The sequence below is a fragment of the Moschus berezovskii genome, chromosome 5 (genome assembly GCF_049115385.1).
Source record: "Moschus berezovskii isolate FMDL1 chromosome 5, NW_MosBer_1.0, whole genome shotgun sequence".
In the NCBI taxonomy this organism is placed as follows: Eukaryota; Metazoa; Chordata; class Mammalia; order Artiodactyla; family Moschidae; genus Moschus; species Moschus berezovskii.
In genome coordinates, this window is record NC_142464.1 from 39,710,741 (window position 1) to 39,723,288 (window position 12,548).

The window sequence follows — 12,548 nt, forward strand, 5'->3', positions numbered from 1 at the left end:
GTATACTTTCACTTAAAGCATGCACTTTATTTATTACTGACACACACTGTACTGGAAGCAGTGTGACAGCTAAGCAGGAATGTAGTTACTTCTTCCAAATGGAAATGATGAATAGTATATCAGAGTGTTTTGCTGGGAGAGCACTGGGAAGGCATAAGTACAAAAAGTCTTTGCAGAACAAAGTGGTTAAATGCACTGAATATTCGCCTCAAGTACTAAGATCTTTAGGAATTCATGGCTTGAAGATTTTTTTCTGAATAACAGAAGAAAAATAAGGAAATATTCTGAGGAGTCCATTCATAAAGTAAATAGGAATCAAATTTCGATCATGGTTTTCATTTATTTTTCTTTTTACTTCTCTTCTTTCTTGAACAAGAGTTTCCATATCTTTCCAAATCCTGACTCTCACACTAGTTAGTTTGACCTTGAGCAAGGGATTCAAACACTAAATACACTCATCATCTATAATATCTAATAATAAAAATAATATCCATCTGTAAGGTTTATTAACTATATTAAATGATGCTATGCATGCAAAATGTAAGTAAACTGTGGTAACTAAATATGTCTTAATAAATGCTAGTATCTTTTCTTTTTTTAAATACTGTAATATAATCCAAACAGAGCTTAACATTTTCTATTAATTTTTTCACACTACAGTATCTAATATAATTCTTAAGATAATTCAGTTCAGTTAAGTTGCTCAGTCATGTCTGACTCTTTGCAACCCCATGGACTGCAGCACACCAGGCTCCTCTGTCTATCACCAGCCACTGGAGCTTGCTCAAACTCATGTCCATCGAGTAGGTAATGCCATTCAACCATCTAATCCTCTGTCGTCCCCTTCTCAAATAGTACTACATACAAATACTGTTTTAAAAACTAGGATTCCATGCAAGAAATATGCCTAAGTTCCCACAACAATGGCCAGAGCTTTTCTTCCTTGACTCCAACATTCTTGCTCTGTGTCACTATGTGCTATTGCCTTCTAGGATTATACCCAAAAGGAATGAAAGTATTTAATGGGGATCCTGACTTTATAGCATATTTGGGGGTTCTTTCCCATATGGTCATGCATACTGACTCCTCCAGTTCTAAGCAGGCACACATTTTTTATTAATTTACTTTTTAATCACAAATAATTGGGTCAATGTACTTTTTGCATTTTTGAATAAGCCTAATGAATTCACTACTGATAAAAAAAAGACATACACCTAAAGGACAATAGCATGATAAAGGAATAACTATGAACATATGTACATCCTATCTATATATGCATAATATATATTTCTTGACTATAATATGTATTACACTGTGTGAAAAAAAGTGTATATATAAAAATGATCTTTTTCCATTTATAAATAGAATACAGTTATTATACACATATGTGAAGAGATAAACACACTATATATGCAGACAAAATATGCATATATATTCACATACATGCACACAAACACACATATACATATCAACAAAGTAGACACACTTTACATCTTTCAATTTTGTTGATTTAATACTTCTGTAGCTGAAGTCCTGGAAATCTTCTAGGAAAAGACAAATCATGATATTTAACATGCATTATAAGACTCAATACATGATACAGCAAATGTGAAACTATGTTCATTTCTGACAAATCTGGCAGGTTACTTTTGACCTCTCCACCCTAAGTGGTTTCACCATGGTAAAGCAATGATTAATTTCTGCTAGAGAAGGAAAAATGTCTAATAGGCTGACTGTGTGCTTGGATTTTTCTTACCACTACTCTTCTATATTTGCATGGATTCACTGACAACTTTGATCAGCCTATTTAAACCTTTCCTTTCCATTTCCTATACATTTTGAATACCTGCCATGGATAAGAACATAAGAAAAGGGTGAAGAATTTTTTTAATTGATATAAAATTTTTGGAATTATTCTGTTATATACCTAATCTCATAATACTATTAGTTTTATTGATGTAATCAATTTATATAATACACATTAATTTTAAACCTATCTCGTTGCCTCTGAATTAGAAGCTTACTTTACAGACTAAGTTTTTAATGAAAATATTTAGGCAATAAAATTTAGATGTATCCTGATAATTTTAATCCACATTTATAAAGACTTTTAATTTGTGATAATATTTGTGAGAATCTAGATTAATGTAATCAATCATTACAATGAAATATAATATTATCATACCTGTATATAAAATTGTCTTTAGCAGTTTGTTAGGAAGTGTGATATAAGGGTGCTATAACTGGAGTTGAAATACCCAATTCATTTTAAATCAGATAATCTAAATGCCTATTCACAAAGAAGTGATGCATATTTATACAGAGATGTTTAATTTGTCATGAATACCAAATGGATTTTTTAAAAGAAGAGTTTATAATCAACCTTGTTTTATAGCAAGTAACATTATTGACTTCTGATGAGTATTGGTAAAACATTTTTAATGGAAGCATTTTACTATTGCCTGACAGAACACTTAAAACTTCTTTAAACATTAAACCTGGCTTAATAAATGGCAGAAATCTGCCAAAATGATAGCAAATTAGTCAATTCTGTTCTGAATTAAGTTATACTGAAAGGAAATGCACAAAAGAAGCAGTTCATCTTTCAGCAAATAGAAAGGAAGTTGAAAAACAGTTTATCTTACTGCACACAGACAGCATAAGCAAAGAACAGGAAATCTTAGCCAACATTTCAAATCCACTTATTTACTTTTTTCCTCAGCTATGAAATCTCATCTTAAGTTTGGCTTTTTATCACAAAGTAAATGCAGCATTTTATATCAAGCACAACTATTCTGAAAACAACCTGGTAAGTTCCACATGAAGAATCTCAGGGAAGACAGTCCTTTTTTGTGTATGTCATGCACTTCCAATAGTATAGTTATGTCATCTCTATCTTTTGTATTAATAAATACATATTACCAGTCTAATCAAACATCAAATGTCATTTTTGAAATTACCGTTTCCCGAACGTAACATTCACAACTATATACCGTACGTGATGACACAGCATCTATTTCTTTCCCAGCTATTTTTATTAGCATGTTTTAACTTTCAGTTTTATTTTAAAACCTGGAGAAAGCTAGATCCAACTTATTTTCATGATGAAATAATTCTTCCACTATTTACACACACACACACATGCACACATACACACATGCACAGTATCTGATCAACAAATGCTTCTCTATCTACATTTTATGCTGGCCAAACTGTAGGGAAGAATAACCAAGCAACAGGCAGAGAAGTAACATCTCCTAAAGATTCCCAATGACTAAACTGTAATTATAATCATTTCCACTATTAGGGACTGATGATCTGCTACTTCCATGGGAGAGAAAAATGGTCTTTACGTTTCCTTACAGAAAGAGAGTGACATGTACTCTACATACAAGTTTTTAAATACAAAATAGACCATCCTTGTCTTCTTATATCTTAGAAAAGAAAATAATTATGGTTTATAGAAGTAAAAACATGTTGAGGTCTTAATTTTTTAACTGTGGTAAAGGGTCATGTGTATAAGCTAAAAACATAATTTTACACAAGTTCACATTAACAAACATGCTTGTTAAATAAAATATTTATAAGAAGTTACTAATCGGACTACCTCCATAACTCTCAAAAACATTTTAAGCTTTTATTCCTTCATATCACTATTCATGATACTGTCTCAGTCATGGGTATATGCCTTGTCTCCTTAGCAAAATAAATTTCCTGGGCCATAGAAATTATTTTTATTGTTCAGTTCAGTTCAGTTGCTCAGTCGTGTCCGACTCTCCGCGACCCCATGAATCACAGAACGCCAGGCCTCCCTGTCCATCACCAACTCCCGGAGTACACTCAAACCCATGTCCACAGAGTCGGTGATGCCATCCAGCCATCTCATTCTCAGTCGTCCCCTTCTCCTCCCGCCCCCAACCTTTCCCATCATCAGAGTCTTTTCCAGTGAGTCAACTCGTCGGATGAGGTGGCCAAAGTATTGCAGTTTCAGCTTTAGCATCAGTCCCTCCAATGAACATCCAGGATTGATCTCCTTTAGAATAGACTGGTTGGATCTCCTTGCAGTATAAGGGACTCTCAAGAGTCTTCTCCAGCACCACAGTTCAAAAGCATCGATTCTTCGGCGATCAGCTTTCTTCACAGTCCAACTCTCACATCCATACATGACCACGGGAAAAACCATTGCCTTGACTAGACGGACCTTGGCTGGCAAAGTAATGTCTCTGCTTTTTAATATACTTTCAAGGTTGGTCATAACTTTCCTTCCAAGGAGCAAGCGTCTTTTAATTTCATGGCTGCAATCAGCATCTGCAGTGATTTTGGAGCCCAAAAAAACAAAGTCTGACACTGTTTCCACTGTTTTTCCATTTCCCAATATGGAAAAATTTTTATTTTTTTTTTTATTTAATTTTTATTGTTAGAGTATGTATAATGGAGCCTGAGTATATCAGATATTCAACAAATATAATAGTTTAAACTTTCTTCATATTAGTTAGGCATGATCTTGTAAAACAGGATACCTAAATTCAAATTCATGTAGGATGGATAAACAACAAGGTCCTACTGCATAGTAGAGGGAACTATATTCAATATCTATGATAAACAATAATGGGAAAGAATAAAAAATATTTCCTTGTCTATATGTGTATAATTGAATCATTTTGCTGTACAAAAGAGATTGACAGAACACTGTAAATCAACTATACTTCAATAAAAAATAAAATTAAAAATTCAGCTTCAAATATAAGAATAAAAATGTAGTTACAACTAATTCAAAATTAGAACAAAAACAATTGCAAATGTACCTGTATGTGAATTTATTATCACAAGTATTATCATGACTCCAGAAGACCTAAATTATTCAGCAAGGTATAAATCACATACTTTTATTTTTAGTTTCAATATATAAAATTTTCTTCTTATACATATAGCTGGCAAGTAGAGGAAAAGGTGTTTTATCTGGGAAGGTAGTAGAGCAAAAAAAGTTTCTTCATCTATCTCTGAATTTCCTCTAAAAATACTGAGAAAGGTTTTGCTACAGATTTTGAAGGGGCTTTCCAGGTGGTGCAATGGTAAAGAATCTGTCTGCCAATGCAAGAAGAGATACAGGTTCAGTCCCTGGGTCAAGAAGATCCCCTGGAGTAGGATGTGGCAACCCATTCCAGTTTTTTTTTTTTTCCTGGATAATTAAAGGACATAGGAGCCTGGCAGGACACAGTCCATGGGGTCACAAAGAGTCAGACATGACTTAGCAGACAGACAGACACATACTGAAGTGTCACAAGAAAGAGACCCATACCTGTACAGAGGCTAACCTACTTTCTTCCATTTCCATAAAATAATCCATTACTCTATGCCCACTTCTCTGTTTGCTGAGGCAGAAGTCACATTGCAGAAGCAAAACTTCAGAATTCACAGAAGTAACATTTTGCAGAAGCAAAACTGTAGAATCAGCTCAAGTAGAAAGGTCCAAGATAGCAACAGTCTTCTGCCCAAACCGGTTCTAGCCTGACCACCAGGGCAGCACCTGAGTTGAAGACACCCTCAATGTCTGAAAGTTGCCTTTGTTTCATTACCATGCTAGAATCTCTGACCAAAGGGAGGTGTTGAACTTTAGTAGCACAATTAGTGTCCTGAGTGAAGGAGCCCAAAGGACTGTGCATGCTTTGGATGTTTCTGGAAACTTACTGCCATTTTCCACACGCATACCCACCTCATAACCCTTAAAAATTTCCCACTTCCCTTACCCCAGAAGAAAAGTTCTTAGAGTTGTCCCTTTCCCATTCCTTGATAAAAGAAGAAAGTTTCTGTTCTGCTTTGCCAAACCTGTTCTCATTCAATTGGTGGGAGCAGCACTAGGCAAGGAAAGGACACAGCGGGGGTCCAAAGATACAGCAAGTCAATAACGGAAGCAATTTTTCCATATACAGAGTTGATAAAAGTATTGGAAGATCTGCATATAATTTTATAAAAATAACACAGTCAAAGCTATGGTTTTTCCAGTTGTCATGTATGGATATGACAGTTGGATCATAAAGGAGGCTGAGTGCCAAAGAACTGATGCTTTTGAACAGTGGTGCTGGAGAAGACTCTTGAAAGTCCCTTGGACTGCAAGGAGATTACACCAGTCAATCAACTCTAAAGAAGCAACCCTCAAAATTCACTGGAAGGATTGATGCTGAAGCTGAAGCTTCAATAATTTGGCCACCTGAACCAAAGAGCTAATTCATTAGAAAAGACCCTGATGCTGGGAAAGACTGAGGAAAGGAGGAGAAGGGGACAACAGAGGATGAGATGGTTGCATGGCATCACTGACTCAATAGACAGTAGTGTGAGCAAACTCCGAGAGAAGTGAAGGACAGGGAAGACTGGCGTGCTGCAGTCCACAGAGTCACAAATAGTCGGACATGATTGAGCGACTGAACAACAAAACATACCAAATATCTTTTGTGGATCAAAATAAACTGGAAAATTCTGAAAGAGATGGGAATTCCAGACCACCTGACCTGCCTCTAGAGAAACCTGTATGCAGGTCAGGAAGAAACAGTTTGAACTGGACATGGAACAACAGACTGGTTCCAAATAGGAAAAGGAGTACGTCAAGGCTGTATATTGTCACCCTGCTTATTTAACTTATATGCAGAGTACATCATGAGGAACGCTGGGATGGAAGAAGCACAAGCTGGAATCAAGATTGCCAGGAGAAATATCAATAACCTCAGATATGTAGATAACACCACCCTTACGGCAGAAAGTGAAGAGGAACTAAAAAGCCTCTTGATGAAAGTGAAAGAGGAGAGTGAAAAAGTTGGCTTAAAGCTCAACTTTCAGAAAATTAGTTTTAGAACTAATCTTAGATCATGGCATCTGGTCCCATCACTTCATGGGAAATAGATGGAAAAACAGTGGAAACAGTGTCAGACTTTATTTTTGTGGGCTCCAAAATCACTGCGGATGCTGATTGCAGCCAGGAAATTAAAAGACACTTACTCCTTGGAAGGAAAGTTATGACTAACCTAGATAGCATATTAAAAAGCAGAGACATTACTTTGCCAACCAAGGTCCATCTAGTCAAGGCTATGGTTTTTCCAGTGGTCATGTATGGATGTGAGAGTTGGACGGTGAAGAAAGCTGATCACCGAAGAATTGATGCTTTTGAACTGTGGTGCTGGATAAGACTCTTGAGAGTCCCTTGGACTGCAAGGAGATCCAACCAGTCCATTCTAAAGGAGATCAATCCTGGGTGTTCATTGGAAGGACTGATGCTGAAGCTGAAACTACAATATTTTGGCCACCTCATGCGAAGAGTTGACTCTGGAAACGACTCTGATGCTGGGAGGGATTAGGGGCAGGAGGAGAAGGGGACAACAGAGAATGAGATGGCTGGATGGCATCACCGACTCGATGGACATGAGTTTGAGTGAACTCCGGGAGTTGGTGATGGACAGGGAGGCCTGGCGTGCTGTGATTCATGGGGTCGTAAAGAGTCATACAAAACTGAGCTACTGAACTGAACTGAATTCTAAAAATTGAAAAGAAGAAAGTATCAACACGTATCCACACAGAGATAATCATCAAGGCTAAGCCACTGAGTTTCCTCACAAATGATTTGCTGACAGGACAGCTGAAATCCATTACATGTTATATCAGACCACAGCAGAATCAAAATGTCTTCATAAGATAACAAAAACAGCAATTGTGAATTTCATAGACTCGTGGCTGAAATAAATTTTAAGAATGATAAAGCTTTCATTTTTCCAGTAAAAAACTTTCTCAATTTTCAGAAATTGTGGTGAAAAGTTTTAAGCGATTTAACCAAAGTTTCACAGTCAAAAATTAGAAGAAGTGGAGTAGGAATATTGATTTTCTGGTTTCAAGTTTGGAGCTATTTCTTCCATATTATGCTGTTTTTCTCATTTCAAGCACTTATTCCATGTATGTACATATATATATATTACATATATAATCCATTATGTCTTTTCTATATACATACATGTGATAATATCTAGAACTACTATACATATTAGTATATACTCAATAACTAGTTATACCAATGAATCTATATTTCTCAATATATACACACATACATATGTATTTGATAATGAGTACTACCTGGCAATTAGCATAACATATTCATTTACTCTATACTGTGAAATATTAAAATGGAAAATATCATAGTAAAAACCTGTACAATGGCACACATATGATACACTATGACATTCATATACACATATGTGTGACAATAACTAGAGCTATTATATATATTAGATATATACTCAATATCTAGTAGTATCAGTGAATATACATATATATATATGTATATACATACACGTGTATATATACACACATTCATATATATTTGATAATGATTATTAGTCTGGTAATTAGCATAATGTATCTGTTTACCCCATGAAGCATTTAAAATTGAAGAATTATAGTAAAAACCTGAACATCAGACTTTTCACATAAAATGTATTCCCCTTTGCCTTACATGCTTTAGCAAATTCGCTTTGGAGATTAAATTTTTTTAAAAATTCACAATTCTCTGCTTTAATACAATTCACAAGTCACAGTAGGATTTGCAGTTCTTGAAAGCTATTCAGAATTGTTGTCATCATATATCCTCACTGTTTTAGATGTTACTATTCACGAGTAGATTTTCAAATTTAATTCTAACAGTGCACTGTGCATACACATTAGTTTCACTGTGCATAGATATTCAAATCAAGAGAGAGATCTATAATGTTTTTGCATCTACTCATATATTTCCACTAATGCCAGTGGAAACTGTGCATGTATTCAAAGGGACAAGTAATAAAGACATTATAAATACTGTAAAAATCTGATTTTTCCTTTATTTCATTCTTCACAAGAAGGAAAAAAGGTTGAACATGTTCGATACAATTAGACAAGAGGAAAATTCATCTGAACTGTGACCAAATGAACTTAGCATTTTCTATACCACTGGCATCTTCATCTGAGCATAGAGAGAAGCAATTATTTCAATAGGGATATTATTAAAATGAAGGTATTGTGTGTGTGTGTGTGGTATGTTTATGCATGTGTGAGTATGTGTGAGAGTATATATATAAAACCTGCCTAGATAATATCAGTTACATTGAAATATCCTCCATGAATCAATTCTGTATAACAAGTATTTTCGGCAGTCTCTTATTCAACAGAAATTTCACAAATATGTTCTAATTTAATGTCTTCTTTGACAGGAAGTAGAGTTTTCAGAATTGTACTTTTCTTTTCATTCAAAAGTATATTTTCCTCAGTTCACATTATCTGATGCTTCACAAGTACTCTAAGGAAGTAAATCAAAATAAAAACTCTTAATAATCTAAAGGCTGTGTTGCTGCTGCTGCTGCTGCTGCTGCTAAGTCACTTCAGTCGTGTCCGACTCTGTGTGACCCCATAGATGGAAGCCCACCAGGCTCCCCCGTCCCTGGGATTCTCCAGGCAAGAACACTGGAGTGGGTTGCCATTTCCTTCTCCAATGTGTGAAAGTGAATTCGCTCAGTCGTGTCCGACCCTTAGCGACCCCACGGACTGCAGCCCACCAAGCTCCTCCATCCATGGGGTTTTCTAGGCAAGAGTACTGGAGTGGCTTGCCATTGCCTTCTGTGTTAGATACATATAAAAGTCACAATAATTAGCAAATATTATTCTGAATTAAAAATAATCTGCTGTGCTACTCTCAAGTTTATAATAATTGAAATAATAATGAAAATAAGCATTGTAATAAGTAGTTCACTGACATCATATGATTTAGTTTTGATAAAAATCCTTTGATGGAAATGAAATTCAGGGCAAGTGACTTTCCAGAGACCTAATGCTACTAATGACTGTGGCAGAATTCACAGGTCTCATTTTCAAGGCAAAGTCCCAAGAAAGCTATCAGCTTAATATATAACAATATATTCATTATAATAAACTTCTATATTATAAAGTTACATATATATTCTTATTTTCATAATTATAAAAATGAAATTTTATATGAACGTTAAAACTCTCAAATAGGTTTTAATCATTTTATTCAATAAATTTTTAATAACTAGGTCTAATTTAAGAAAGCTTTCAAATAGTATTTTTGCATATTTTTTGTAGATATAATATTTACCCCAATAAATTAAACTACACCATTTAAAGATAAGTTTAACTCAATAATTAACCCATTTCCCCAAAAAATTTAAGTCTGATTTTGGGATAATTATCTAAAATATACAAGGAAACAAGTTTGGGCAAATTTTCTAAACATGTTAAATTACAATTTTTGCAGTTACTTTAGAATAATATTAAGTGAGTTCCAATAACATATACATTTTGATATATTCTTAAATTCAGGGTTCATAACAAATCTCTAGCATTTAATTTAAGATGTTAGAAATTTTTCTAATTTAGTGACTAACAATCCTAAAAGTACAATGCCTAAGTCATTGACTTTATATAGAAAAGACCTTTACTAATGTTTGTAGGTCTTTAATATTCAAATTTTGATCAGGTATAGAAACTAACTGGTTCATTATCTCCCAGTGTCTAATGCTTACTTAGCATTTTGTTCTCAAAGTACATTATACTATTAATTCCCAAATCACCCACCGTAATTGTCTAGTTTATAGGCAAACATCGTTCTTTTTAAAGATAGATAATCAAGTTCAAAGAGGATATTATCGAGATCACATCAGAATTAGTTATGATGTAGTATATGAAGATAAAACTAGAAGGAGATAAAACTCCACTCAGATAATTAAAAGTTATTCTACATAAATACTTGAAGGCATATTGTAATATAAGACATATTTTTACAATGCAGATACTTTTAAATTCTCAGTTTTCCTCAACATATTATAATAGAATGACTTAAAATGAGAAGGGTAAATCACAGACCAAGCAGATAAATTTTCTATGACTATCTCCAACATTTCAGAGGAGAGTATTTGTGTTGGAATGTGGCATTCCATCACATTGTGAGCTAAGTCAAATTCATGTAGAGATTTTTCATTCTAACAGAAGTCCTTTTTTTCAGTCAATGACATTTGAATTCACATTTCATTTGAGTTTCTTATAAAGTTACCCAGAAACCCAAAGCACATTTAAACTGATAATTCTGCCACCTAAATGTCTGACTTTGCTGTTCAGTTCAGTCGCTCAGTCGTGTCCGACTCTCTGCGACCCCATGAATCACAGCACGCCAGGCCTCCCTGTCCATCACCAACTCCCGGAGTACACTCAAACTCATGTCCACAGAGTCGGTGATGCCATCCAGCCCAAAAGTCTATGGGAGGAAAGAAAATCTATAGTGCTTAAGGAACAGATAATCTGACTTTCACATGTGTAACATAATAGGAGGCTAATCTTTAAAATAATATATTTTTTTGTTGTTGGAACATAGATCCTCTCTATGTTAAGGATCTTACACATTTTTATTTAACTTTGGTCTCTGAAGAGTAAGCATTTCAAATAAGTTCTTCCAATAAAAATTATTTGTAATTTTTAAAGAATACTAGATATTGAAAGGTCAATCATATGAATTTTTCTTAATAAAATTGGCTCTATTGAAAGACAGTATAGTCAGAAGATGAAGAAGAAAAGATCAGGAATCTGTTTCCTCATCTAGACAATCATTGAGGGTATTCAACGTCTTTAAGCCTGCTCTGTAAGAAATACTAAATGGAGTCCTGCAGGTTAAAATACAAGGACATTAGAGAGTAACTTGAAGCCACATGAAGAAGTAAAGATCTCAGTAAAAGTGGCACATAAGAAATTATAAAATTCAGTACTATTGTAATGACAGTAGGTAACTTTTTTATTTACTACATGGTGTAAGACATTAATATTGCATTTAAAAGACAACCATCAACCTAAAAGCTAGTATTATTAATTGCAACTCTGGTTTGCAATTGCACATTTTACTTTCCATATAATTTAAGAGTCTAATACATTTAAATAAACATTAGTTTATATTTTATGGTATACAATGTACACAGATGTAATTTGTGACATTAGCAACTGAAAGGGCTGAGGATGAACATGTAAAGGAGCAGAGTTTTGTATCTCATTGAAGCTAAATTAGTATAAACTCAAATTAAAGTATTATAACTTTAGGACGTTAAATGTAATCCCCATGGTTACTACAAAGAAAATAGTTATAGGATATACACAAACAGAAACGAGAAAATAATTTAAATGTTTCACTGCAAAAAGACAAGCAAGAGAGAAAACAGTAATCCAGGAAATGAGAGAAAATGAAGCTGTAAGACATATGGAAAACAAATAGCAATGACAGAATTTCCTCTTTATCAGTAATTACTTTAAGTGTAAATGAAATAAACTCTCCAATCAAAAGACAGAGTTTGGCAGAATAACTAAAAATATCATAACCTAATTAAATACTGTATACGGAGATTCACTTCAGGAGAAAATATTTGCAGCTTGTGTTTTTACGTGACATTAATATCCAGATAAACATTTAGGAAAGTGAAAGTCTCTCAGTAGTGTTAGACTCTTTGCAAGTCCATGAACTATAAAGTCCATGGAATTCT

The 12,548-nt window shown here is 34.2% G+C and overlaps 1 protein-coding gene across 3 annotated transcripts in view; it reads right to left on the minus strand.

Moving 5' to 3' along the window:
- The window catches only part of GRID2 (glutamate ionotropic receptor delta type subunit 2), a 1,729,520-nt gene that overhangs the window by 1,357,051 nt on the left and 359,921 nt on the right, over window positions 1-12,548 (minus strand). The window lies entirely within an intron of this gene.